General features: G+C 52.6%; 1 protein-coding gene across 2 annotated transcripts in view; it reads right to left on the reverse strand.

Annotated features, from left to right (window-relative positions):
• The window catches only part of LOC139232695 (profilin-1-like), a 762,729-nt gene that overhangs the window by 37,001 nt on the left and 699,754 nt on the right, over positions 1 to 25,974 (reverse strand). The gene's annotated exons all lie outside the window — the stretch shown is intronic.

Below are 25,974 nucleotides of genomic sequence, written 5' to 3' on the forward strand. Positions count from 1 at the left end.
CTGCCAGTAAAGGGGAGGCCGGACACTGTCAGTAACCCAGGAGCGAAAATCAGATCCGTGGGAGAAACAGCGAAGCAGGAGGCGATCGTTTCCAGGCTCCCAGGTTAGCCGACATTAACGGTTCTCTGTCCTCGGGTACTGTCCCTCTCGACCTCAAACCTGCCTTCATCACCCCCCCCCCCCCTCAAAAAACAACATGTGTCCCCATTCCTTCCAACTCCCGCCCCATCTCCAAACCCCCCCCTTTCCTCTCCAAAGTCCCTGAACGTGTTGTCATCTTCCAAATCCGTCTTTCCCGCAACTCCGTGTTTGAATCCTGCCAAACCGGTTTCCGTGCCTGCCACAGTCCCGTAACGGCCCTCGTCAAAGTCACAAACGACGCCCTTTGTGACTGTGACAAAGGCAAACTATCTCTCCTCATCCGTCTCGACCTGTCGGCAGCCTCTGACACGGGTGACCACTCTATCCTTCTCCAATGTCTCTCCACCATCGCCCAGCTGGGTGGGACTGCACTCCTCTGGTTCCATTCTTACCTGTCTGACCCCCGCCCCCCCACTACCTAACCCTTGACCCCCCATCCCCCTGACCCCCCAACCCCCCCACTACCTAACTCCTGACCCCCCCATCCCCCTACTACCTAACCCCTGATCCCTCCATCCCCCTGACCCCCCACTACCTAACCCCTGACCCCCAACCCCCCCACTACCTAACCCCTGACCCCCCCATCCCCTGACCCCCCGACCCCCCCACTACCTAACCCCTGACCCCCCCATCCCCCTGACCCCCCCCCACTACCTAAACCTTGACCCTCCATCCCCCTGACCCCCCAACCCCCCCCACTACCTAACTCCTGACCCCCCATCCCCTACTACCTAACCCCTGATCCCTCCATCCCCCTGACCCCCCACTACCTAACCCCTGACTCCCAACCCCCCCACTACCTGACCCCCAACCCCCCCACTACCTAACCCCCGACCCCCCCATCCCCGACCCCCGAACCCCCCACTACCTAACCCCAGACTCCCCCATCCCCCTGACCCCCCTACTACCTAACCCCTGACCTCCCATCCCCCTGACCCCCCACTACCTAACCCCTGACCCCCAACCCCCCCACTACCTAACCCCTGACCCCCTGACCCCCCCATCCCCCTACTACCTAACCCCCGACTCCCCCATCCCCCTGACCCCCGATCCCCCCTACTACCTAACCCCTGACCCCCAACCCCCCATTCCCCTGACCCCCGCCCCGCCCCCAGGCACTAACCGTGATGATCCAGCTGCATTTGCTGTTGGGTGAGTAGAGTGCCGGGAATCCTTCACTGGCCACGTATCCCTGCTCGCCTGTGATCTGCCCTCCACAGGGGAAAACCGGCCTGCAATCAATCGCAGAGAATTCCATCAGCTCGCTCGGGAATCGGGAACACACTCGCACTGGGGGTCTGCACTACTCCGGATCTAACCCAGTGTCTTACACACTCACCCCTGTTACACACTCACTTACCCCGTTACACACTCGCTACTGTTACACTCACACCATTACACGCTCACTCCCGTTACACATTCACTCATGTTACACACTCACTCCTATTACACGCTCACACTCACTTCCATTACACACCCACTCCTGTCACACACCCATACTCACTCCCGTTACAAGCTCACGTCCGTTACATTCTCACTCTCATTACACGCTCACACCCGTTACACACTCACTCCCGGAACACACTCACTCCCGGAACACACTCACACTCATTCCCGGGTACACGCTCACACCCATCACACTCTCACTCACTCCTGTTACACATTCACTCCCATTATACACTCACTCACTCCCGTTACACTCACACTCACTCTCGTTACACACTTGCTACCGTTACGCACACTCACTCCCACTCCCATTACACACTCACTCCACTTACACTCACACTCACTCCCGTTACACGCTCACACTCACGTTACACACTCACTCCTATTACACGCTCACACTCACTCCCATCACACTCACACCATTACACGCTCACACTCACTCCCGTTACACGCTCACACTCGCTTCCATTGCACGCTCACACTCACTCTCGTTACACACCCACTCCTGTTACACACCCACACTCACTCCCGTTACACACTCGCATCCAATACACACTCGCATCCAATACACACTCACACCCGATACACATTCACACTCATTACATGCTCACTCCAGTTACACCCTCACACTCACCCCATCACACGCTCACTCCCATCACACTCTCACTCACTCCTGTTACACATTCACTCCCATTATACACTCACTCACTCCCGTTACACTCACTCACTCTCGTTACACACTCACTACCGGTACACACACTCACCCCCACTCCCATTACACACTCACTCCACTTACACTCACACTCACTTCTGTTGCACGCTCACACTCACTCCCGTTACTCGCTCACTCCCATTACAGGCACACTCACTCCCGTTACACGCTCACACTCACTCCCGTCACACATTCACTCATGTTACCCACTCACTCCTATTACACGCTCACACTCGCTTCCATTACATGCTCACACTCACTCTTGTTACACACCCACTCCTGTTACACACCCACACTCACTCCCGTCACACACTCACACCCACTCCCGTCACACACACGCTCACACCCAATACACGCTCACACTCGTTACGCACTCACACCCGTTACACACTCACGCCCGTTACACGCTCACTCCCGGTACGCGCTCACACCCGTTACGCGCTCACACCCGTTACATACTCACACTCACTCCTGGTACACGCTCACGCCCGTTACACACTCACTCCCGGTATGCGCTCACACCCGTTACATACTCACACTCACTCCCGTCACATACTCACGCTCACTCCCATCACATGCTCACTCCCATCACACGCTCACTCCCATTACACACTCACTTTCACTCCCGTTGCACACCCACTCCCGTTACATGCTCACTCTCACTCCCGTTACACATTCACTCCGTCACACGCTCACACTCACTTCTGTCACATGCTCACTCTCACTCCCGTTACACACTCACTCCCGTTACACACTCACTCCCGTTACACACTCACATTCCCTCCCGTCACAGTTGCTGACCTGGATGAACAAACAGTTAATTGGTGATTGGAGCTGTTGGGTGGGAGGGTGGAGGGGGGGGGGGAATGTTTGCCGATATCGGGGAGTGATTGGGTGTGTCTGCTCGAGGGCTGGGTGTGACGGGGGAGTGGACGGGTGGAGAAGGGAGCTCTGTCCCCAGAGACACCCCCCCCCCCGTCCACCCCAGATGGGTGAGACAGAACCCCCCGCCCCCCGCCAGCTCGGTGAGACAGAACCCCCCCACACCCCTGTGCCGTCAGCCGCTCTGGCCTAGCCCCCGTCGACCATTCCCAGAGCAGCTGGCGGTTTGCACGGAGCAGGAAAGCCGGGGGTTGTGCGTTTGGCACGGGGGGGGGGGGGGGATTGTCCCGGTCGGGGAGCTTACCTGGTGGTGTTCCTGATCTGTTGGCATTGCACCAGAGCGGGGATCAGGAGCAGAGCCAGCGGGAATAACATGGTGCTGTGCTGTCTCTCTCTGTGTGTCTGCTGCTGGGCTGAAGGATGGACCTCGACTGGCGCCAGCAACAAACCCTCCCTCTCCCAAACGCCTCTAATTGCTCCCAGATGTTGCAGCTCCCCACCCCCCCCCCCCCCCCCGAGCTCCGCCCCCAGAACTCGCTCAGGAATTTCAGCCCTGGCTGAACTCTGTGTCTACATCTGTCCCTCTGCTGCCTGTGGGTGTGTGTGTGGGCCGAGATTGAGAGGCAGTGCAGCGAAGGTTCACCAGACCGATTCCCGGGATGGCGGGACATGACGTATGAGGAGAGACGGGATCGACTGGGCCTGTATCCACTGGAGTTGAGAAGGATGAGAGGGGGAATCTCATAGAAACGTATAAAATTCTGACGGGACTGGACAGGTTAGAGGCAGGAAGAATGTTCCCGATGTTGGGGAAGTCCAGAACCAGGGGTCACAGTCTAAGGATAAGGGGTAAGCCATTTAGGACCGAGATGAGGAGAAACTTCATCACCCAGAGAGTGGTGAACCTGTGGAATTCACCACCACAGAGAGTTGTTGAGGCCAATTCACTAAATATATTCAAGAGGGAGTTAGATGTGGCCCTTATGGCTAAAGGGATCAAGGGCTATGGAGAGAAAGCAGGAATGGGGTACTGAAGTTGCATGATCAGCCATGATCATGTTGAATGGTGGTGCAGGCTCGAAGGGCCGAATGGCCTACTCCTGCACCTACTTTCTATGTTTCTTTCTCTGGGGCCCGTTAATCAAGAGGCGACTGGAGGGGGCCCAGGGGCCGGTGACCTGGCACAAATTGCTTTTCCATTCCTTCCTTCCCCAAAGGTGGGCTTTATAACTTTATAAACATGGGCAGAGGGTACAGCAGCAAGCAAGTTATTGCTAAACCCTTTATCGATCACTGGTTAGGCCCCAGCTAACCAGTATTGTGGAGTATTGTGTCCAATTCTGGACACCGTATTTTAGGAAGGATGTCCCGGCCTTGGAGAGGGTGCGGAGGGGATTGACCAGAATGGTCCCGGGGATGAGGGACGACAGTGAGGGGGAGAGACTGGAGAAGCTGGGGTTGTTCTCCTCGGAGCAGAGAAGGTTAAGGGGAGATTTAATCGAGGTGTTCGGAATCACGGGAAAACATTCACAGGGCTGTGGGGAAAGGGCAGGGGGAGTGGGACTGATGGGATCGCTCGCTCACAGAGCCGGCACAGGCTCGATGGGCCCAATGGCCTCCTCCTGTGCGGTGAGATTCTGTGATTCACCTTGAGCATGGCCCAGTTCCTCATCCACACGCCAGTGATCGGGTGTGAGTTCAGCGACCCCTCTCCCCCCCCCCCCGCCTCCTGTGATGAGGCAGACTTGCATTTATATAGCGCCTTTCACAACCACCGGACGTCCCAAAGCGCCTCACAGCCAATGAAGTACTTTTGGAGTGCGGTCACTGTTGCAATGTGGGAAACGCGGCAGCCAATTTGCGCACAGCAATCTCCCACACACAGCAATGTGATAATGATCCAGATCATCTGTTTTTGTGATGTTGTCGACCAGGCCAACATCCCCGGCATCGAAGCACTGACCACACTCGACCAGCTCCGCTGGGCGGGACCACACTGTCCGCATGCCCCAGACATGAGACTCCCCAAAGCAAGCGCTCTACGCGGAACTCCTTCACGGCAAACGAGCCAAAGGTGGGCAGAGGAAACGTTACAAGGGACCACCCTCAAAGCCTCCCTGATAAAGTGCAACATCCCCACCGACACCTGGGAGTCCCTGGCCAAAAACCAGTCCCGCCCTAAGTGGAGGAAGTGCATCCGGGAGGGCGCTGAGCACCTCGAGTCTCGTGGCCGAGAGCGCGCAGAAAGCAAGCGCAGGCAGCGGAAGGAGCGTGCGGCAAACCAGTCCCACCCTCCCCTTCCCTCAACCACTGTCTGGGCCACCTGTGACAGAGACTGTAATTCCCGTATTGGACTGTTTAGCCACCTAAGGACTAATGTTTAGAGTGGAAGCAATTCTTCCTCGATTCCGAGGGACTGCCGATGATGATGATGAACTATTGGCCCCAGGACACGGGGGATAACTCCCCTGCTCTTCTTCGAAATAGTGCCGTGGGAGCAGACAGGGTCTCGGATTAACGTCTCATGTGAAAGACCAGAAAGAAGGAGGGAACCCGGGCTGTCAATTACCAGACGGGGCGGGGTGGGGCAGAGGCACAGGCAGTGGGAGAGGGAGATACACGGGCTGACGGGGCGGTGTGTGTGTGAGCACAGGGCAGGCGGAGGGAGCTATGTTGGTCCCAGAGTTTGTCGCGGACTTGGCCTCCGGGTCTGAGATTCTGTGGGAGACAGCACCACCTGCTGCTCAACACCGGGGCTGCAGCTCCCTCACTCACAGCCACATTCCTCCCGCCAGTCGGGTCGGGATGGGGGGACGGGTCGGGGGTCGGGGGTCAGGGGGTCGGGTCACAATACCTCGTACCCCAGCTGGAATCTGAATTCACCCCCCAAGGGTCAAAACTGGTGCAAATCACATCAGGTTAGGCCCCAGCTGGAGTATTGTGTCCAATTCTGGGCACCGTACTTTAGGAAGGATGTCCCGGCCTTGGAGAGGGGGCGGAGGAGATTGACCAGAATGGTCCCGGGGGGGTGAGGGACGTCAGTGAGGTGGAGAGACTGGAGAAGGGTTACTCTCCCAACTCTCTCACAACTGCATTTATCAACTCCAAACTGTCACACCCTTGGGCCCTCCCTTCACCAGGACATTTCCCCAGCCACCGATCTGCTCAATCGCACCCTCACCGCCACCTTTGATGCCCCAGTCCCTATTAAAACCGTTACTCACTCTCTCACCCTGGCCGTATGAATAGGGTTTGTTGTTAGAGCAGAGAAGGTTAAGGGGAGATTTGATCGCGGTGTTCGGAATCACGAGGGGTTTCGATGGAGTAAATAAGGAGAGACTGTTCCCGGGGCAGGAGGGTCGGTAACCAGAGGGACACAGATTGACGATAATCGGCGATGGAACCAGAGGGGGAGATGGGGAGAATGTGTTTACGCAGCGAGTTGTTGTGATCGGGAACGCGCTGCCTGAAAGGGCGGTGGGAGCAGATTCAATAGTAACTTTCAAACCGGGAATGGGATAAATACTGGACGGGGAAACATTCACCGGGCTGTGGGGAAAGAGCAGGGGGAGTGGGACTGATGGGATCGCTCGCTCACAGAGCCGGCACAGGCTCGATGGGCCCAATGGCCTCCTCCTGTGTGGTGAGGTTCTGTGAGTCTAAACTTAGATTTGCTGGTTCAAGATCGACAGGTCGAGGTGCAGTCTCAGGCAGCGGAGGAGGGGCCGGGGGAGGGGGGGGCGGGGCGGGAGAGAACATTGCATGGAAACAATAGTTAGAGATGGAGACAATTAAAAGGTCATGTCATAGCACGGGGTTAGATACAGAGTAAAGCTCCCTCTACACTGTCCCATCAAACACTCCCAGGGCAGGTACAGCACGGGGTTAGATACAGAGTAAAGCTCCCTCTACACTGTCCCATTAAACACTCCCAGGGCAGGTACAGCACGGGGTTAGATACAGAGTAAAGTTCCCTCTACACTGTCCCATCAAACACTCCCAGGGCAGGTACAGCACGGGGTTAGATACAGAGTAAAGCTCCCTCTACACTGTCCCATCAAACACTCCCAGGGCAGGTACAGCACGGGGTTAGATACAGAGTAAAGCTCCCTCTACACTGTCCCATCAAACACTCCCAGGGCAGGTACAGGGGGTTAGATAGAGTAAAGCTCCCTCTACACTGTCCCATTAAACACTCCCAGGGCAGGTACAGGGGGTTAGATACAGAGTAAAGCTCCCTCTACACTGTCCCATCAAACACTCCCAGGGCAGGTACAGGGGGTTAGATACAGAGTAAAGCTCCCTCTACACTGTCCCATCAAACACTCCCAGGGCAGGTACAGCACGGGGTTAGATACAGAGTAAAGCTCCCTCTACACTGTCCCATCAAACACTCCCAGGGCAGGTACAGGGGGTTAGATAGAGTAAAGCTCCCTCTACACTGTCCCATTAAACACTCCCAGGGCAGGTACAGGGGGTTAGATACAGAGTAAAGCTCCCTCTACACTGTCCCATCAAACACTCCCAGGGCAGGTACAGGGGCTTAGATACAGAGTAAAACGATATAGGTAAAAAACGGGATGAGGTCCTACAAGCTGAATTTAGGGAGCTAGGAGTTAAATTAAAAAGTAGGACCTCAAAAGTAGTAATCTCAGGATTGCTACCAGTGCCACGTGATAGTCAGAGTAGGAATCGCAGGATAGCGCAGATGAATACGTGGCTTGAGCAGTGGTACAGAAGGGAGGGATTCAAATTCCTGGAGCATTGGAACCGGTTCTGGGGGAGGTGGGACCAGTACAAACCGGACGGTCTGCACCTGGGCAGGACCGGAACCAATGTCCTAGGCGGAGTGTTTGCTCGTGCTGTTAGGGAGGAGTTAAACTAATATGGCAGGGGGGTGGGAACCTATGCTGGGAGACAGAGGGAAGTAGAATGGGGGCAGAAGCAAAATATAGAAAGAAGAAAAGTAAAAGTGGAGGGCAGAGAAACCCAAGGCAAAAAACAAAAAGGACCACATTACAGCAAGGTTCTAAAGGGGCAAAGTGTGTTAAAAAGACATGCCTGAAGGATCTGTGTCTCAATGCGAGGAGTATTCATAATAAGGTGGACAAATTAACTGCGCAGGCAGCTATTAACGATTATGTTCTAATTGGCATCACGGAGACATGGCTCCAGGGTGACCAAGGCTGGGAACTCAACATCCAGGGGTATTCAACATTCAGGAAGGATAGACAGAAAGGAAAAGTAGGTGGGGTAGCTAATATGTCCTTACTACACAGTATAAATGCACACAAGGCCCATGCTTGAGAGAAGGTCAGTCTGTGACCTGTCCTTTATTCCTTAGCACTCAAGTGATGAAGGTGGGTGGAGTTTCCCCTTTTATACCTGAAGGTCCAGGTTAGGAGTGTCTCCCACCTGGTGGTCAGTGTTCTCACGGTGTACAACTTAGGTCAGTTTATACATGGGTTACAATGCTGGTTGAATACATGACATCACCTCCCCCCCAAAGTCTTATTGGGATCACAGGTTGAGTCTCTCTGGTGGTTTACGCTCCCTTGTAGAGCGCCTGAGTTGGGGCTCCGGTTGTTGGGCGCTGGCCTGAGTGTCTGCTGTTTGCGGTGCCTCAGGCCTGTCCGGACTGCCCACAGTGACTGGGCTCTCCTCTCTTTGGTTCCGGTGTTCGGTCACCTGTGGTGGAGTGAACTCGATATTGTGTTCTTCTATGGGGTTACTGAACCTCCTTTTTGTTTGATCCACATATTTGCGGCAGATTTGTCCATTGGTAAGTTTAACTACCAGAATCCTATTTCCCTCTTTGGCACTCACAGTGCCTGCGAGCCATTTGGGCCCTGCAGCGTAGTTGAGGACAAAAACAGGATCATTTACATCAATACATCGCGCTCTCGCATTCCTACCATGGTAGTAACATTGTGACTGACACCTGCTCTCGACAATTTCTTCCATGGTGGGGTGTATAAGGGATAGCCGGGTTTTGAGCGTCCTTTTCATTAGTAGCTCTGCGGGTGGAACCCCTGTGAGCGAGTGTGGTCAGGATCTATAGGCCAACAGGAGGTGTGATAAGCAGGTTTGTAGGGAACCCCCTTGGATTCTGAGCATCCCCTGTTTGATTAGCTACACTGCTCGTTCTGCCTGGCCGTTTGAGGCCGGCTTGAACGGTGCCATTCTAACATGGTTAATTCCATTGCCTGCCATGAAGTCCTGGAATTCAGTGCTTGTGAAGCACGGGCCATTGTCGCTGACCAAGATGTCCGGTAGACCGTGGGCGACGAACATTGCCCGCAGACTTTCTACCGTGGCAGAGGATGTGCTTGAATTGAGAATGTCACACTCGATCCATTTGGAGTATGTGTCTACTACAACCAAAAACATTTTTCCCATGAAAGGACCTGCGTAGTCCACATGGATGCGTGACCAAGGCTTGGCGGGCCATTGCCCAGCTGGGCACACGTGTTGCACCTGCGAACACAAAGTTCTAGATCTGCGTCTATCCCTGGCCACCAAACGTGTGACCTGGCAATTGCCTTCATCATGACAATGCCCTGGTGCTCATTTTGGAGTTCTCTGATGAACACCTCTCTGCCCATCTGGGGCATGACTACACGGTTTCCCCACAGTAGGCAATCGGCCTGAATCAAGAGTTCATCCCTGCGCCTGTGAAATGGTTTAAATTCCTCAAGGCATGCCCCATACGCGGCTGCCCAGTCCCCATTCAGGACACATTTCTTGACTAGAGACAATAGCGGGTCTTTATTTGTTCAGACTTTAATCTGACGGGCTGTCACGGGTGAGCCTTCGCTTTCGAAAGCTTCAACAGCCATGACCATCTCAGCAGCAGGCGCTCCCACTAGCCCCCTCAGTGGTGGCTAGTGGGAGCCTGCTGAGTGCATCGGCACAGTTTTCGATGCCCGGTCTGTGCCAAATTGTATAGTCATAGGCGGCTAACGTGAGTGCTCACCTCTGTATGCGGGCCGACGCATTTGCATTTATGGCCTTGTTGTCGGCCAAAAGGGACGTTAGGGGTTTGTGATCTATCGCCAGCTCAAATTTCCTGCCAAACAGGTACTGGTGCATTTTCTTTACAGCATATACACATGCGAGCGCCTCCTTTTCTACCATCCCGTAACCCCTTTCTGCCTGGGACAGACTCCTGGAGGCATAAGCTACCGGCTGTAACTGACCCTTGGCATTGACATGCTGCAACACACACCCGACACCATAGGATGACACATCGCATGTTAACACAAGTTTCTTACATGGGTCATATAACGTTAACAGATTGTTGGAGCATAACAAATTACGTGCTCTATCAAAAGCCCTTTTCTGGCTGTCCCCCCAGACCCATTCGCGACCTTTGCGTAGGAGCACGTGTCGCGGCTCTAACAGCATGCTCAATTTGGGAAGAAAGTTACCAAAATAGTTCATGAGCCCCAGGAACGAACGCAGCTCCGTCGTGTTACGGAGTCTGGGTGCTCTCTGGATTGCTTCTGTCTTGCACGCAGTAGGTCTGATCCCATCTGCTGCTACCCTCCTCCCCAGGAATTCTACCTCTGGAGCTAGGAAGACGCACTTCGCCTTTTTCAGTCGCAGCCCTACCCGGTCCAGTCTGCGTAGCGCCTCTTCCAGGTTGTGGAGGTGTTCTTCGGTATTGTAACCCGTGATGAGGATGTCATCCTGAAAAACCACCGTCCCTGGAATTGACTTGAGGAGGCTTTCCATATTTCGTTGAAAGATCGCGGCGGCCGAGCGAATCCCGAACGGACATCTGTTGTACTCAAACAACCCCTTGTGTGTCGTGATGGTGGTCAGCTTCTTCGACTCACTCGCCAGCTCCTGGGTCATGTAAGCTGAGATCAGGTCCAATTATGAAAAAAGTTTGCCACCGGATAGCGTCGCAAAGAGGTCCTCCGCTCTCGGTAGCGGGTACTGGTCTTGGAGTGACACCCGATTGATGGTGGCCTTGTAATCACCACATATCCTGACCGACCCATCCGCCTTGAGCACCGGCACAATCGGGCTCAACCAGTCACTGAATTCGACTGGCGAGATGATGCCTTCCCTCAGCAAGCGGTCCAATTCGCCTTCTATCTTTTCCCGCATCACGTACGGCATCGCTCTGGCCTTGTGGTGTACTGGCCTGGCGTCCGGGTTTATGTGAATCACTACCTTGGCCCCCATGAAAGTGCCAATGCCGGGTTGAAATAATGAGTCAAATTTGTCCAGGACCTGTGAGCATGATACTCGCTCCACAGAGGAAATTGCATTGACATCGCCCCATTTCCAGTTCATCACAGAAAGCCAACTCCTCCCCAGTAGTGTGGGACCGTCCCCCGGGACAATCCAGAGTGGCAACCTGTTCTCCGAAGCTTTGTGGGTCACGACTACCGTGGCGCTGCCTAGCACCGGAATGATCTGCTTTGTGTAAGTCCGTAGCTGTGCGTCAATCGGCGATAATTTTGGCCTCCTGGCCTTGGACGCCCAATAACTTTTCGAACTGTTTGATACTCATCAGGGACTGGCTGGCCCCCGTGTCTAGCTCCATTGATACTGGGATGCCATTGAGGAGCACTTTCATCATTATCGGTGGCGTCCTGGTGAATGAACTGTATATGTGCTCCACATGAACTCGCTGAACTTCAGCTTCCAGAGATTTCCCCCAGTATTCATTTGGCCTCGTAGGGCTTACATCGGGCCCGTCCTCCTCGTACATCAACCTGGCTGCAGGCTTCCTGCTCATACGTGCCAAGTGACCGCTGACGTTGCAGTTTCTGCAGGTATATTGCTGATACCTGCAAGCTCTGGCTGTGTGTTTCCAACATGAGCCGTTGTTGGAAATAAAAGGTCCATTACCAGTCGATCATCTCTGTCTCTGTGACTGTCCTTAAGTGCACCATTAACAGGTGTTGATGGCCCCATTACTGGCTGCATTGTCCCTTGCAATGGCATGAATTGCCGTTCAGTTAGCCATTGTCTCTGTTGAATTCCCCCTCTGGATTCGATTACATGTTGGGGCATGTCCGATTGCCCCTGTCTGCCTGGAGAACTGTGTGCTGCTTTAACAATGTTGACTCTCTGTCCATTTACTGCATTTGAGCCCAGATTTTTGTCAAACATCATTTTGGTCTCTTCCTCCCCTGAGATAAATGTCTGGGCCATCAAGTCCACCGTTTCCAGGGTCAAGTCTTTGGTCTCAATCAGTTTCCTGAAAAGCCCAGCGTGCCCGATGCCCTCAATAAAAAAGTCTCGCAGCATCTCCGCTCTGCATGCATCTGGGAACTTACATAGGCTCGCCAGTCGCCGGAGGTCTGCCACAAAGTCTGGAATGCTTTGCACACTCTCGCCGCCGGTCCGTGTAAAACCGGTGTCTCGCCATGTGCATGCTGCTCACCGGTTTACAGTGTTCCCCGATCAACTTACTGAGCTCTTCAAAAGTCTTGTCCACCGGCTTCTCTGGCGCTAGAAGGTCCTTCATCAGGGAGTACGTCCTGGATCCACAAACCGTCAGGAGATGAGCCCTGCGTTTGTCGGCCGACTCTTGTCCCAACCATTCCTTAGTGACAAAACTTTGCTGTAGTCTCTCAATAAAGTCGTCCCAATCATCACCAACACAGTACCTCTCGTCTGTGCTGCTAGAGGCCATGCTCGCGTGGTTTAAATCCCAGTTTCTCGTCGCCAATAATATGTCCTTACTATACAGTACAAATGCACAGGAGGCCCATACTTGAGAGAAGGTCACTCTGTGACCAGTTACCTTTATTTGCTAGCACTCAAGTGATGAAGGTGGGTGGAGCTTCCCCTTTTATACCTGAAAGTCCAGGTTTGGAGTGTCTCCTTCAAGTTCACCACCTAGTGGTCAGTGTTCTCACGGTGTACAACAAAGGTCAGTTTATACATAGGTTACAATGGTGGTTGAATACATGGCAGTAGCGTTGCTGGTTAAAGAGGAAATGAATGCAATAGTAAGGAAGGACATTAGCCTGGATGATGTGGAATCGGTATGGGTGGAGCTGCGGAATACCAAAGGGCAGAAAACGCTAGTGGGAGTTGTGTACAGACCACCAAACAGTAGTAGTGAGGTTGGGGACAGTATCAAACAATAAATTATGGATGCGTGCAATAAAGGTACAGCAGTTATCATGGGTTACTTTAATCTACATATAGATTGGGCTAACCAAACTGGTAGCAATACGGTGGAGGAGGATTTCCTGGAGTGTATTAGGGATGGTTTTCTCGACCAATATGTCGAGGAACCAACTAGAGAGCTGGCCACCCTATACTGGGTGATGTGTAATGAGAAAGGATTAATTAGAAAACTTGTTGTGAGAGGCCCCTTGGGGAAGAGTGACCATAATATGGTAGAATTCTTTATTAAGATGGAGAGTGACACAGTTAATTCAGAGACGAGGGTCCTAAACTTAAGGAAAGGTAACTTCGATGGTTTGAGGCATCAATTGGCTACAATAGACTGGCGAGTGATACTTAAAGGGTTGACAGTGGATAGGCAATGGCAAACATTTAAAGATCACATGGATGAACTTCAACAATTGTACATCCCTGTCTGGAGTAAAAATAAAATGGGGAAGGTGGCTCAACTGTGGCTAACAAGGGAAATTAAGGATAGTGTTAAATCCAAGGAAGAGGCATATAAATTGGCCAGAAAAAGCAGCAAACCTGAGGACTGGGAGAAATTTAGAATTCAACAGAGGAGGACAAAGGGTTAAATTGGGAGGGGGAAAATAGAGTACAAGAGGAAGCTTGCCGGGAACATAAAAACTGACTGCAAAAGCTTCTATAGACATTTGAAGAGAAAAAGATTAGTGAAGACAAATGTAGGTCCCTTGCAGTCAGATTCAGGTGAATTTATAATGGGGAACAAAGAAATGGCGGACCAGTTGAACAAATACTTTGGTTCTGTCTTCACGAAGGAAGACACAAATAACCTTCCGGAAATACTAGGGGACTGAGGGTCTAGTGAGAAGGAGGAACTGAAGGAAATCCTTATTAAGCGGGAAATTGATGGGATTGAAGGCCGATAAATCCCCGGGGGCCTGATAGTCTGCATCCCAGAGTACTTAAGGAAGTGGCCCTAGAAATAGTGGATGCATTGGTGATCATTTTCCAACAGTCTATCAACTCTGGGTCAGTTCCTATGGACTGGAGGGTAGCTAATGTAATACCAGTGTTTAAAAAAGGAGGGAGGGAGAAAACGGGTAATTATAGATTGGTTAGCCTGACATCAGTATTGGGGAAAATGTTGGAATGAATTATTAAAGATGAAATAGCAGCACATTTGGAAAGCAGTGACAGGATCGGTCCAAGTCAGCATGGATTTATGAAAGGGAAATCATGCTTGACAAATCTTCTGGAATTTTTTGAGGATGTAACTAGTAGAGTGGACAAGGGAGAACCAGTGGATGTGGTGTATTTGGACTTTCAAAAGGCCTTTGACAAGGTCCCACACAAGAGACTGGTGTGCAAAATTAAAGCACATGGTATTGGGGATAATGTATGGACGTGGATAGAGAACTGGTTGGCAGACAGGAAGCAGAGGGTCGGGATAAACGGGTCCTTTTCAGAATGGCAGGCAGTGACTAGTGGGGTGCCGCAGGGCTCAGTGCTGGGACCCCAGCTCTTTACAATATACATCAATGATTTAGATGAAGGAATTGAATGTAATATCTCCAGGTTTGCAGATGACACTAAGCTGGGTGGCGGTGTGAGCTGTGAGGAGGATGCTAAGAGGCTGCAGGGTGACTTGGACAGGTTAGGTGAGTGGGCAAATGCATGGCAGATGCAGTATAATGTGGATAAATGTGAGGTTATCCACTTTGGTGGCAAAAACATGAAGGCAGAATATTATCTGAATGGTGGCAGATTAGGAAAAGGAGAGGTGCAACGAGACCTGGGTGTCATGGTACATCAGTCATTGAAAGTTGGCATATAGGTACAGCAGGCGGTGAAGAAGGCAAATGGTATGTTGGCCTTCATAGCTGAGGAATTCGAGTATAGGAGCAGGGAGGTCTTACTGCAGTTGTACAGGACCTTGGTGAGGCCTCACCTTGAATATTGTGTTCAGTTTTGGTCTCCTAATCTGAGGAAGGACATTTTTGCTATTGAGGGAGTGCAGCGAAGGTTCATCAGACTGATTCCCGGGATGACAGGACTGACATATGAGGAGAGATTGGATCGACTAGGCCTGTATTCACTGGAGTTTAGAAGAGTGAGAGGGGATCACATAGCAACATATAAAATTTTGACGGGACTGGACAGGTTAGATGCAGGAAGAATGTTCCCAATGATGGGGAAGTCCAGAATCAGGGGACATAGTCTTCGGATAAGGGGTAGGCCATTTAGGACTGAGATGAGAAGAAACTTCTTCACTCAGAGAATTGTTAACCTGTGGAATTCTCCACCACAGAAAGTTGTTGAGGCCAGTTCGTTAGATATATTCAAGAGGGAGTTAGATGTGGCCCTTACGGCTAAAGGGATCAAGGGGTATGGAGAGAAAGCAGGAATGGGGTACTGAGGTGAATGATCAGCCATGATCTTATTGAATGGTGGTGCAGGCTCGAGGGGCCAAATGGCCTACTCCAGCTCCTATTTTCTATGTTCCTATGTTACACTGCCCCCTCTACACTGTCCCATCAAACACTCCCAGGGCAGGTACAGCACGGGTTAGATACAGAGTAAAGCTCCCTCTACAGCACGTGTAGCGAGTTGGTCTTACCGCAGGAGAAGGATCCACAGCCAGCTAGGGAATGGAAGACCAGCAGGAAGAGTAGTGCAAGGAAGGTAGTGCAGGGGTCCCCTGCGGTCATCCCCCTGCAAAACAGATACACCGCTTTGAGTGCTGTTGAGGGGGATGACTCATCAGGGGAGGGCAGCAACAGCCAAGTTCATGGCACCATGGCTGGCTCTGTTGCACAGGAGGGCAGGAAAAAGAGTGGGAGAGCGATAGTGATAGGGGATTCAATTGTGAGGGGAATAGATAGGCGTTTCTGCGGCCGCAACCGAGACTCCAGGATGGTATTTTGTCTCCCTGGTGCAAGGGTCAAGGATGTCTCGGAGCGGGTGCAGGACATTCTAAAAAGGGAGGGAGAACAGCCAGTTGTCGTGGTGCACATTGGTACCAACGACATAGGTAAAAAAAGGGATGAGGTCCTACGAAACGAATTTAAGGAGCTAGGAGCTAAATTAAAAAGTAGGACCGCAAAAGTAGTAATCTCGGGATTACTACCAGTGCCACGTGCTAGTCAGAGTAGGAATCGCAGGATAGCGCAGATGAATACGTGGCTTGAGCAGTGGTGCAGCAGGGAGGGATTCAAATTCCTGGGACATTGGAACCGGTTCTGGGGGAGGTGGGACCAGTACAAACCGGACGGTCTGCACCTGGGCAGGACCGGAACCAATGTCCTAGGGGGAGTGTTTGCTAGTGCTGTTGGGGAGGGGTTAAACTAATATGGCAGGGGAATGGGAACCAATGCAGGGAGACAGAGGGAAACAAAAAGGAGACAAAAGCAAAAGACAGAAAGGAGATGAGAAAAAGCGGAGGGCAGAGAAACCCAAGGCAGAGAACAAAAAGGGCCACTGTACAGCAAAATTCTAAAAGGACAAAGGGTGTTAAAAAAACAAGCCTGAAGGCTTTGTGTCTTAATGCAAGGAGTATCCGCAATAAGGTGGATGAATTAACTGTGCAAATACATGTTAACAAATATGATGTGATTGGGATTACAGAGACGTGGCTCCAGGATGATCAGGGCTGGGAACTCAACATCTAGGGATATTCAACATTCAGGAAGGATAGAATAAAAGGAAAAGGAGGTGGGGTAGCATTGCTGGTTAAAGAGGAGATTAATGCAATAGTTAGGAAGGACATTAGCTTGGATGATGTGGAATCTATATGGGTAGAGCTGCAGAACACTAAAGGGCAAAAAACATTAGTGGGAGTTGTGTACAGACCTCCAAACAGTAGTAGTGATGTTGGGGAGGGCATCAAACAGGAAATTAGGGGTGCATGCAATAAAGGTGCAGCAGTTATAATGGGTGACTTTAATATGCACATAGATTGGGCTAACCAAACTGGAAGCAATACGGTGGAGGAGGATTTCCTGGAGTGCATAAGGGATGGTTTTCTAGACCAATATGTCGAGGAACCAACTAGGGGGAAGCCATCTTAGACTGGGTGTTGTGTAATGAGAGAGGATTAATTAGCAATCTCGTTGTGCGAGGCCCCTTGGGGAAGAGTGACCATAATATGGTGGAATTCTGCATTAGGATGGAGAATGAAACAGTTAATTCAGAGACCATGGTCCAGAACTTAAAGAAGGGTAACTTTGAAGGTATGAGGCGTGAATTGGCTAGGATAGATTGGCAAATGATACTTAAGGGGTTGACTGTGGATGGGCAATGGCAGACATTTAGAGACCGCATGGATGAACGACAACAATTGTACATTCCTGTCTGGCGTAAAAATAAAAAAGGGAAGGTGGCTCAACTGTGGCTATCAAGGGAAATCAGGGATAGTATTAAAGCCAAGGAAGTGGCATACAAATTGGCCAGAAATAGCAGCGAACCCGGGGACTGGGAGAAATTTAGAACTCAGCAGAGGAGGACAAAGGGTTTGATTAGGGCAGGGAAAATGGAGTACGAGAAGAAGCTTGCAGGGAACATTAAGACGGATTGCAAAAGTTTCTATAGATATGTAAAGAGAAAAAGGTTAGTAAAGACAAACGTAGGTCCCCTGCAGTCAGAATCAGGGGAAGTCATAACGGGGAACAAAGAAATGGCAGACCAATTGAACAAGTACTTTGGTTCGGTATTCACTAAGGAGGACACAAACAACCATCTGGATATAAAAGGGGTCAGAGGGTCTAGTAAGGAGGAGGAACTGAGGGAAATCCTTATTCATCGGGAAATTGTGTTGGGGAAATTGATGGAATTGAAGGCCGATAAATCCCCAGGGCCTGATGGACTGCATCCCAGACTACTTAAGGAGGTGGCCGTGGAAATAGCGGATGCATTGACAGTCATTTTGCAACATTCCATTGACTCTGGATCAGTTCCTATCGAGTGGAGGGTAGCCAATGTAATCCCACTTTTTAAAAAAGGAGGGAGAGAGAAAGCAGGGAATTATAGACCGGTCAGCCTGACCTCAGTAGTGGGTAAAATGATGGAATCAATTATTAAGGATGTCATAGCAGCGCATTTGGAAAGAGGTGACATGATAGGTCCAAGTCAGCATGGATTTGTGAAAGGGAAATCATGCTTGACAAATCTTCTGGAATTTTTTGAGGATGTTTCCAGTAGAGTGGACAAGAGAGAACCAGTTGATGTGGTATTTTTGGACTTTCAGAAGGCTTTCGACAAGGTCCCACACAAGAGATTAATGTGCAAAGTTAAAGCACATGGGATTGGGGGTAGTGTGCTGACGTGGATTGAGAACTGGTTGTCAGACAGGAAGCAAAGAGTAGGAGTAAATGGGGACTTTTCAGAATGGCAGGCAGTGACTAGTGGGGTACCGCAAGGTTCTGTGCTGGGGCCCCAGCTGTTTACATTGTACATTAATGATTTAGACGAGGGGATTAAATGTAGTATCTCCAAATTTGCGGATGACACTCAGTTGGGTGGCAGTGTGAGCTGCGAGGAAGATGCTATGAGGCTGCAGAGTGACTTGGATAGGTTAGGTGAGTGGGCAAATGCATGACAGATGAAGTATAATGTGGATAAATGTGAGGTTATCCACTTTGGTGGTAAAAACAGGGAGACAGACTATTATCTGAATGGTGACAGATTAGGAAAAGGGGAGGTGCAACGAGACCTGGGTGTCATGGTACATCAGTCATTGAAGGTTGGCATGCAGGTACAGCAGGCGGTTAAGAAAGCAAGTGGCATGTTGGCCTTCATAGCAAGGGGATTTGAGTACAGGGGCAGGGAGGTGTTGCTACAGTTGTACAGGGCCTTGGTGAGGCCACACCTGGAGTATTGTGTACAGTTTTGGTCTCCTAACTTGAGGAAGGACATTCTTGCTATTGAGGGAGTGCAGCGAAGGTTCACCAGACTGATTCCCGGGCTGGCAGGACTGACCTATCAAGAAAGACTGAATCAACTGGGCTTGTATTCACTGAAGTTCAGAAGAATGAGAGGGGACCTCATAGAAACGTTTAAAATTCTGACGGGTTCAGACAGGTTAGATGCAGGAAGAATGTTCCCAATGTTGGGGAAGTCCAGAACCAGGGGTCACAGTCTAAAGATAAGGGGTAAGCCATTTAGGACCGAGATGAGGAGAAACTTCTTCACCCACAGCGTGGTGAACCTGTGGAATTCTCTACCACAGAAAGTAGTTGAGGCCAATTCACTAAATATATTCAAAAAGGAGTTCGATGTAGTCCTTACTACTCGGGGGATCAAGGGGCATGGCGAGAAAGCAGGAATGGGAAACTGAAGTTGCATGTTCAGCCATGAACTCATTGAATGGCGGTGCAGGCTAGAAGGGCCGAATGGCCTACTCCTGCACCTATTTTCTATGGGCCCAAGTTTCCACATGATGTGCGCCTGATTTTTCGGAGCAACTGGTGGAGAACGGACTATCTTAGAAATCGCAATGCTCCACATTTTTTTTTCTGCAGTTCTCGTTAGTTCGAACAGTTCTACTTTGGAACAGAATTTTTTATTCAAAAGGGGGCGTGTCCGGCCACTGACGCCTGATTTGAAAGTTTCCACAGTGAAAACGTACTCCAAACTAACTTAGAATGGAGCAAGTGAAGATTTTTGTAGAACTGAAAAAACCTGTTCTACACATTAAAAAATCAGGCGCAGGTTTCAAATTAGGCGTCGGGAACGAGGGGGGGGGGGGGGGGAGGGAAGTCATTAAATTCTACAATAAATCCTTATTTATACTTATGCAAATATTATACAAATAAATCCAACCTGAATAAAAATTTATAAGCAAAGAAAAGATTAAATAAACCATCTTCCTACCTGTGTGAAAGTGCTTCAGCCAGGGAGAATGCTGCAGCAAGCCTCACAAAACGAGGCAGCCGTTCCCGAACGCGGGAGGGAGGGAGGGAACTGACCGCTGACCGAATGCGGGGGCGGGGGGGGTGGGAGGAAGCTGTTCCACATGGCCGGTGGGCGGGCGGGAGGGAGGGAGGGAAGGAGACAGAAGGCTGCAGGAAGCCTCAGAAATTGAGGAGCCATTTCCCGACGGCAAAAGGGGGAGTTGTCGGGGAAACGGCTGCCTCAACTTTCTGAGGCTTCCTGCAGCCTTCTCAGTGCTGACGGCAATGTGCTTTTATTAAAAAATGTTCAAAAACTAAACAGCTACAAAGAACTACAAAAATGGCCGAGTGCCGATGTTTCCTTCACACTGCGCATGCGCGAACGCTCCAACGCGCACCCGCAGGGTTGCCGGCAGGAAAAAAAACTAATTTAAATAGTACCCGCCCCCTCCCACTTACAAAATCGGCGCGGGTGTAGGCTCTGCCCCCCCTGGGCGCCGCGCCAGGCAGACAAGGAGCTGCAGGGCGCTCCAGAATTGCGGGGTTTTTTTTTCAGGTGCCGTTTTAGGCGCGGAAAACGGGCGCCCAGCTCGGAGGGGCGCCCGTTTTTTTTATCGTGTGGAAACTTGGGCCCAATGTTTCTATGTTTACACTGTCCCATCAGACATGTGATTGTAAAAGTGTGATTTGTGCAGAGGACAAACAGCCCTCTGCTGTTCCCCGATAACCTCCTTGCGCGCTTGAATAAAGATTCCTGCCTAATCCTGGGTATATTATGTTCTAGATGCAATTTGCCATCTCCTGTTTGGCTGTAATACCCACACCCCACTCCACTGATCACCGTTCCTCCCTCAACCACGTCAGTAACACCGGCTCACCGTTCCTTCAGCTCACTGTCCGTTGGTGGCATCTTACTGTGCACAAACAGGCTCCAGAAAGGCAACAGTATCAAGCCAGAAAATGCAACTTACCGGCGGAAGTGCTTTAGGGCGACCTGAGGATGTGAAAGGTGCTTTATAACCAGGGTCTCGAGCACAAAACACACAGGCCCACACTCCCAGAGCAGTACTGAGGGAGTGCCGCACTGTCGGAGGGGCAGTACTGAGGGAGTGCCGCACTGTCGGAGGGGCAGTACCGAGGGAGCGCCGCACTGTCGGAGGGGCAGTACCGAGGGAGCGCCGCACTGTCGGAGGGAGAGGGGGCGTGTGAGAGGGAGAGTAGGAGGTTTGAGGGAGAGGGGGAGCGTGCGAAAGGAAGTGTGAGAGAGAGGAGGTTGGTGGGAGTCGCGGGGGAAGTGTGGGGGAGGGAGTGGGGGGGGAGGAGTGTGTGGGGTTGAGGGAGTGTGTGCGGGACGGGGGGGGGGGGGAAGTGTATGCGGGGGGGGCGGAAGTGTGGGGGGGTGTGTGAGTGGTGGGGGGGGAGAGTGTGTGTGGGGGGGGGGAGAGTGTATGTGGGGGGGCGGAAGTGTGGGGGGGTGTGTGAGTGGTGGGGGGGGAGAGGGCGAGTGTGAGAGAGGGAGTGTGAGAGGGGGAGAGTGTGAGAGGGATGTGTGTGAGAGAGGGAGTGTGAGAGAGGGAGTGTGAGAGAGGGAGTGTGAGAGAGGGAGTGTGAGAGGGGGAGTGTGAGAGGGGGAGTGTGAGAGGGGGAGTGTGAGAGAGGGAGAGTGCGAGAGGGGGAGTGTGTGACAGAGGGGGAGTGTGTGAGGGCGGAGTGTGAGAGAGGGAGTTGTGTGAGAGGGGGAGTGTGAGAGGGAGGTGTGAGAGGGAGGAGTGTGAGAGGGAGGAGTGTGAGAGGGAGGAGTGTGAGAGGGAGGAGTGTGAGGGGAGAGTGTGAGGGGGAGTGTGAGGGGGGAGTGTGAGGGGGGAGTGTGAGGGGGGAGTGTGAGGGGGGAGTGTGAGAGGGGAGTGTGAGAGGGGAGTGTGAGATCGATGTGTGTGAGAGGGCGAGTGTGAGAGAGGGAGTGTGAGAGAGGGAGTGTGAGAGAGGGAGTGTGAGAGGGGGATAGTGTGAGAGGGAGGTGTGAGAGAGGGAGTTGTGTGAGAGGGAGTGTGTGAGAGGGAGGTGTGAGAGAGGGAGTTGTGTGAGAGAGGGAGTGTGAGAGGGAGGTGTGAAAGAGGGAGGTGTGAGAGAGGGGAAGTGTGAGAGAGGGGAAGTGTGAGAGAGGGGAAGTGTGAGAGAGGGGAAGTGTGAGAGAGGGGGAGTGTGAGAGAGGGGGAGTGTGAGAGAGGGAGTGTGAGAGAGGGAGTGTGAGAGAGGGAGTGTGAGAGAGGGAGTGTGAGAGAGGGAGTGTGAGAGGGGGATTGTGTGAGAGGGAGGTGTGAGAGAGGGAGTTGTGTGAGAGAGGGAGTGTGAGAGGGAGTTGTGTGAGAGGGGGATTGTGAGAGGGGGATTGTGAGAGGGAGGTGTGTGAGAGGGAGGTGTGAAAGAGGGAGGTGTGAGAGGGAGTTGTGTGAGAGGGGGATTGTGAGAGGGGGATTGTGAGAGGGAGGTGTGTGAGAGGGAGGTGTGAAAGAGGGAGGTGTGAGAGAGGGGAAGTGTGAGAGGGGGATTGTGAGAGGGAGGTGTGTGAGAGAGGGGGAGTGTGAGAGAGGGGGTGTGTGAGAGAGGGGGAGTGTGAGAGAGGGGGAGTGTGAGAGAGGGGGAGTGTGAGAGAGGGGGAGTGGAGTGTGAGAGGGAGTTGTGTGAGAGGGAGTTGTGTGAGAGGGAGTTGTGTGAGAGGGAGGTGTGTGAGAGGGAGGTGTGAGGGGGGGTGTCATGTATTCAACCAGCATTGTAACCCATGTATAAACTGACCTAAGTTGTACACTGTGAGAACACTGACCACTAGGTGGGAGACACTCCTAACCTGGGCCTTCAGGTATAAAAGGGGAAGCTCCACCCACCTTCATCACTTGAGTGCTAAAGAATAAAGGACAGGTCACAGACTGACCTTCTCTCAAGCATGGGCCTCGTGTGCATTTATACTGTGTAGTAAGGACGTATCAGGGGGAGTGTGTGAGAGGGGGAGTGTGTGAGAGAGGGGGAATGTGAGAGGGGGAATGTGAGAGAGAGGGGGAGTGTGAGAGGGGGAGTGTGAGAGAGAGAGGGGGGAGTGTGAGAGAGAGAGGGGGGAGTGTGAGAGAGAGAGGGGGGAGTGTGTGAGAGAGAGGGGGGAGTGTGTGAGAGAGAGGGGGGAGTGTGTGAGAGAGAGGGGGGAGTGTGTGAGAGAGAGGGGGAGTGTGTGAGAGAGAGGGGGGAGTGTGTGAGAGAGAGGGGGGAGTGTGTGAGAGAGAGGGGGGAGTGTGTGAGAGAGAGGGGGGAGTGTGTGAGAGAGAGGGGGGAGTGTGTGAGAGAGAGGGGGGAGTGTGTGAGAGAGAGGGGGGAGTGTGTGAGAGAGAGGGGGGAGTGTGTGAGAGAGAGGGGGGAGTGTGTGAGAGAGAGGGGGGAGTGTGTGAGAGAGAGGGGGGAGTGTGTGAGAGAGAGGGGGGAGTGTGTGAGAGAGAGAGAGAGAGGGGGGAGTGTATGAGAGAGAGGGGGGAGTGTGTGTAGAGAGAGAGAGAGGGGGGAGTGTGTGAGAGAGAGAGAGAGAGAGGGGGAGTGTGTGAGAGAGAGAGAGAGGGGGGAGTGTGTGAGAGAGAGAGAGAGGGGGGAGTGTGTGAGAGAGAGAGAGAGAGGGGGGAGTGTATGAGAGAGAGGGGGGAGTGTGTGAGAGAGAGAGAGAGGGGGGAGTGTGTGAGAGAGAGAGAGGGGGGAGTGTGTGAGAGAGAGAGGGGGGAGTGTGTGAGAGAGAGAGGGGGGAGTGTGTGAGAGAGAGAGAGGGGGGAGTGTGTGAGAGAGGGGGGAGTGTGTGAGAGAGAGAGGGGGGAGTGTGAGAGAGAGGGGGGAGTGTGTGTGTGTGTGTGTAGAGAGGGGGGAGTGTGAGAGAGAGAGGGGGGGAGTGTGAGAGAGAGGGAGGTGTGTGAGGGGGGGTGTCATGTATTCAACCAGCATTGTAACCCATGTATAAACTGACCTAAGTTGTACACCGTGAGAACACTGACCACTAGGTGGGAGACACTCCTAACCTGGACCTTCAGGTATAAAAGGGGAAGCTCCACCCACCTTCATCACTTGAGTGCTAAGGAATAAAGGACAGGTCACAGACTGACCTTCTCTCAAGCATGGGCCTCGTGTGCATTTATACTGTGTAGTAAGGACGTGAGAGGGGGATTGTGAGAGAGAGGGGGAGTTGTGTGTGTGAGAGGGGGGAGGTGTGTGTGTGTGAGAGGGGGGAGGTGTGTGTGTGTGAGAGGGGGAGGTGTGTGTGTGAGAGGGGGAGATGTGTGTGTGTGAGAGGGGGAGGTGTGTGTGTGTGAGGGGGAGGTGTGTGAGGGGGAGGTGTGTGAGGGGGAGATGTGTGTGTGTGTGAGGGGGAGATGTGTGTGTGTGAGGGGGAGATGTGTGTGTGTGAGGGGGAGATGTGTGTGTGTGAGGGGGAGATGTGTGTGTGTGTGAGGGGGAGATGTGTGTGTGTGAGGAGGTGTGTGAGGGGGAGGTGTGTGAGGGGGAGATGTGTGTGTGTGTGAGGGGGAGATGTGTGTGTGTGAGGGGGAGATGTGTGTGTGTGAGGGGGAGATGTGTGTGTGTGAGGGGGAGATGTGTGTGTGTGAGGGGGAGATGTGTGTGTGTGAGGGGGAGATGTGTGTGTGTGAGGGGGAGATGTGTGTGTGTGAGGGGGAGGTGTGTGAGGGGGAGATGTGTGTGTGAGGGGGAGGTGTGTGAGGGGGAGATGTGTGTGTGTGTGTGTGTGAGGGGGAGGTGTGTGTGTGTGAGGGGGAGGTGTGTGTGTGTGAGGGGGAGATGTGTGTGTGTGAGGGGGAGATGTGTGTGTGTGAGGGGGAGATGTGTGTGTGTGAGGGGGAGATGTGTGTGTGTGAGGGGGAGATGTGTGTGTGTGAGGGGGAGGTGTGTGTGAGGGGGAGATGTGTGAGGGGGAGATGTGTGAGGGGAGGATGTGTGTGTGTGTGAGGGGGAGATGTGTGTGTGTGTGAGGGGTGTGTGTGAGGGGTGTGTGAGGGGGAGATGTGTGTGTGTGAGGGGGAGATGTGTGTGTGAGGGGGAGATGTGTGTGTGAGGGGTGTGTGTGAGGGGGAGGTGTGTGTGTGTGTGTGTGTGAGGGGGAGGTGTGTGTGTGAGGAGTGTGGTGTGTGTGAGGGGGAGATGTGTGTGTGTGTGTGTGTGAGGGGGAGATGTGTGGTGTGTGTGGGTGAGGGGGAGATGTGTGGAGGGGGAGATGTGTGTGTGTGTGTGTGAGGGGAGATGTGTGTGTGTGTGTGTGAGGGGGAGAGGTGTGTGAGGGGGAGATGTGTGTGTGTGTGAGGGGGAGATGTGTGTGTGTGAGGGGGAGATGGGTGTGTGAGGGGGAGGTGGTGTGTGTGAGGGGGAGATGTGTGTGTGTGTGAGGGGGAGATGTGTGTGTGTGAGGGGGAGATGTGTGTGTGTGGTGAGGGGAAGTGTGTGAGGGGGAGGTGTGTGTGTGGGGTGTGTGTGAGGGGGAGATGTGTGTGTGTGTGGTGTGTGTGAGGGGGAGATGTGTGTGTGAGGGGGTGTGTGTGGAGGGGGGAGATGTGTGTGTGGTGGTGAGGGGGAGATGTGTGTGTGTGGTGTGTGTGTGTGTGAGGGGAGATGTGTGTGTGTGTGAGGGGGAGATGTGTGTGTGGTGTGTGTGAGGGGGAGATGTGTGTGTGTGAGGGGGAGATGTGTGAGGGGGAGATGTGTGTGTGTGTGAGGGGGAGATGTGTGTGTGTGTGTGAGGGGGAG

The sequence above is a fragment of the Pristiophorus japonicus genome, chromosome 20 (assembly GCF_044704955.1).
Source record: "Pristiophorus japonicus isolate sPriJap1 chromosome 20, sPriJap1.hap1, whole genome shotgun sequence".
Taxonomy (NCBI): domain Eukaryota; kingdom Metazoa; phylum Chordata; class Chondrichthyes; family Pristiophoridae; genus Pristiophorus; species Pristiophorus japonicus.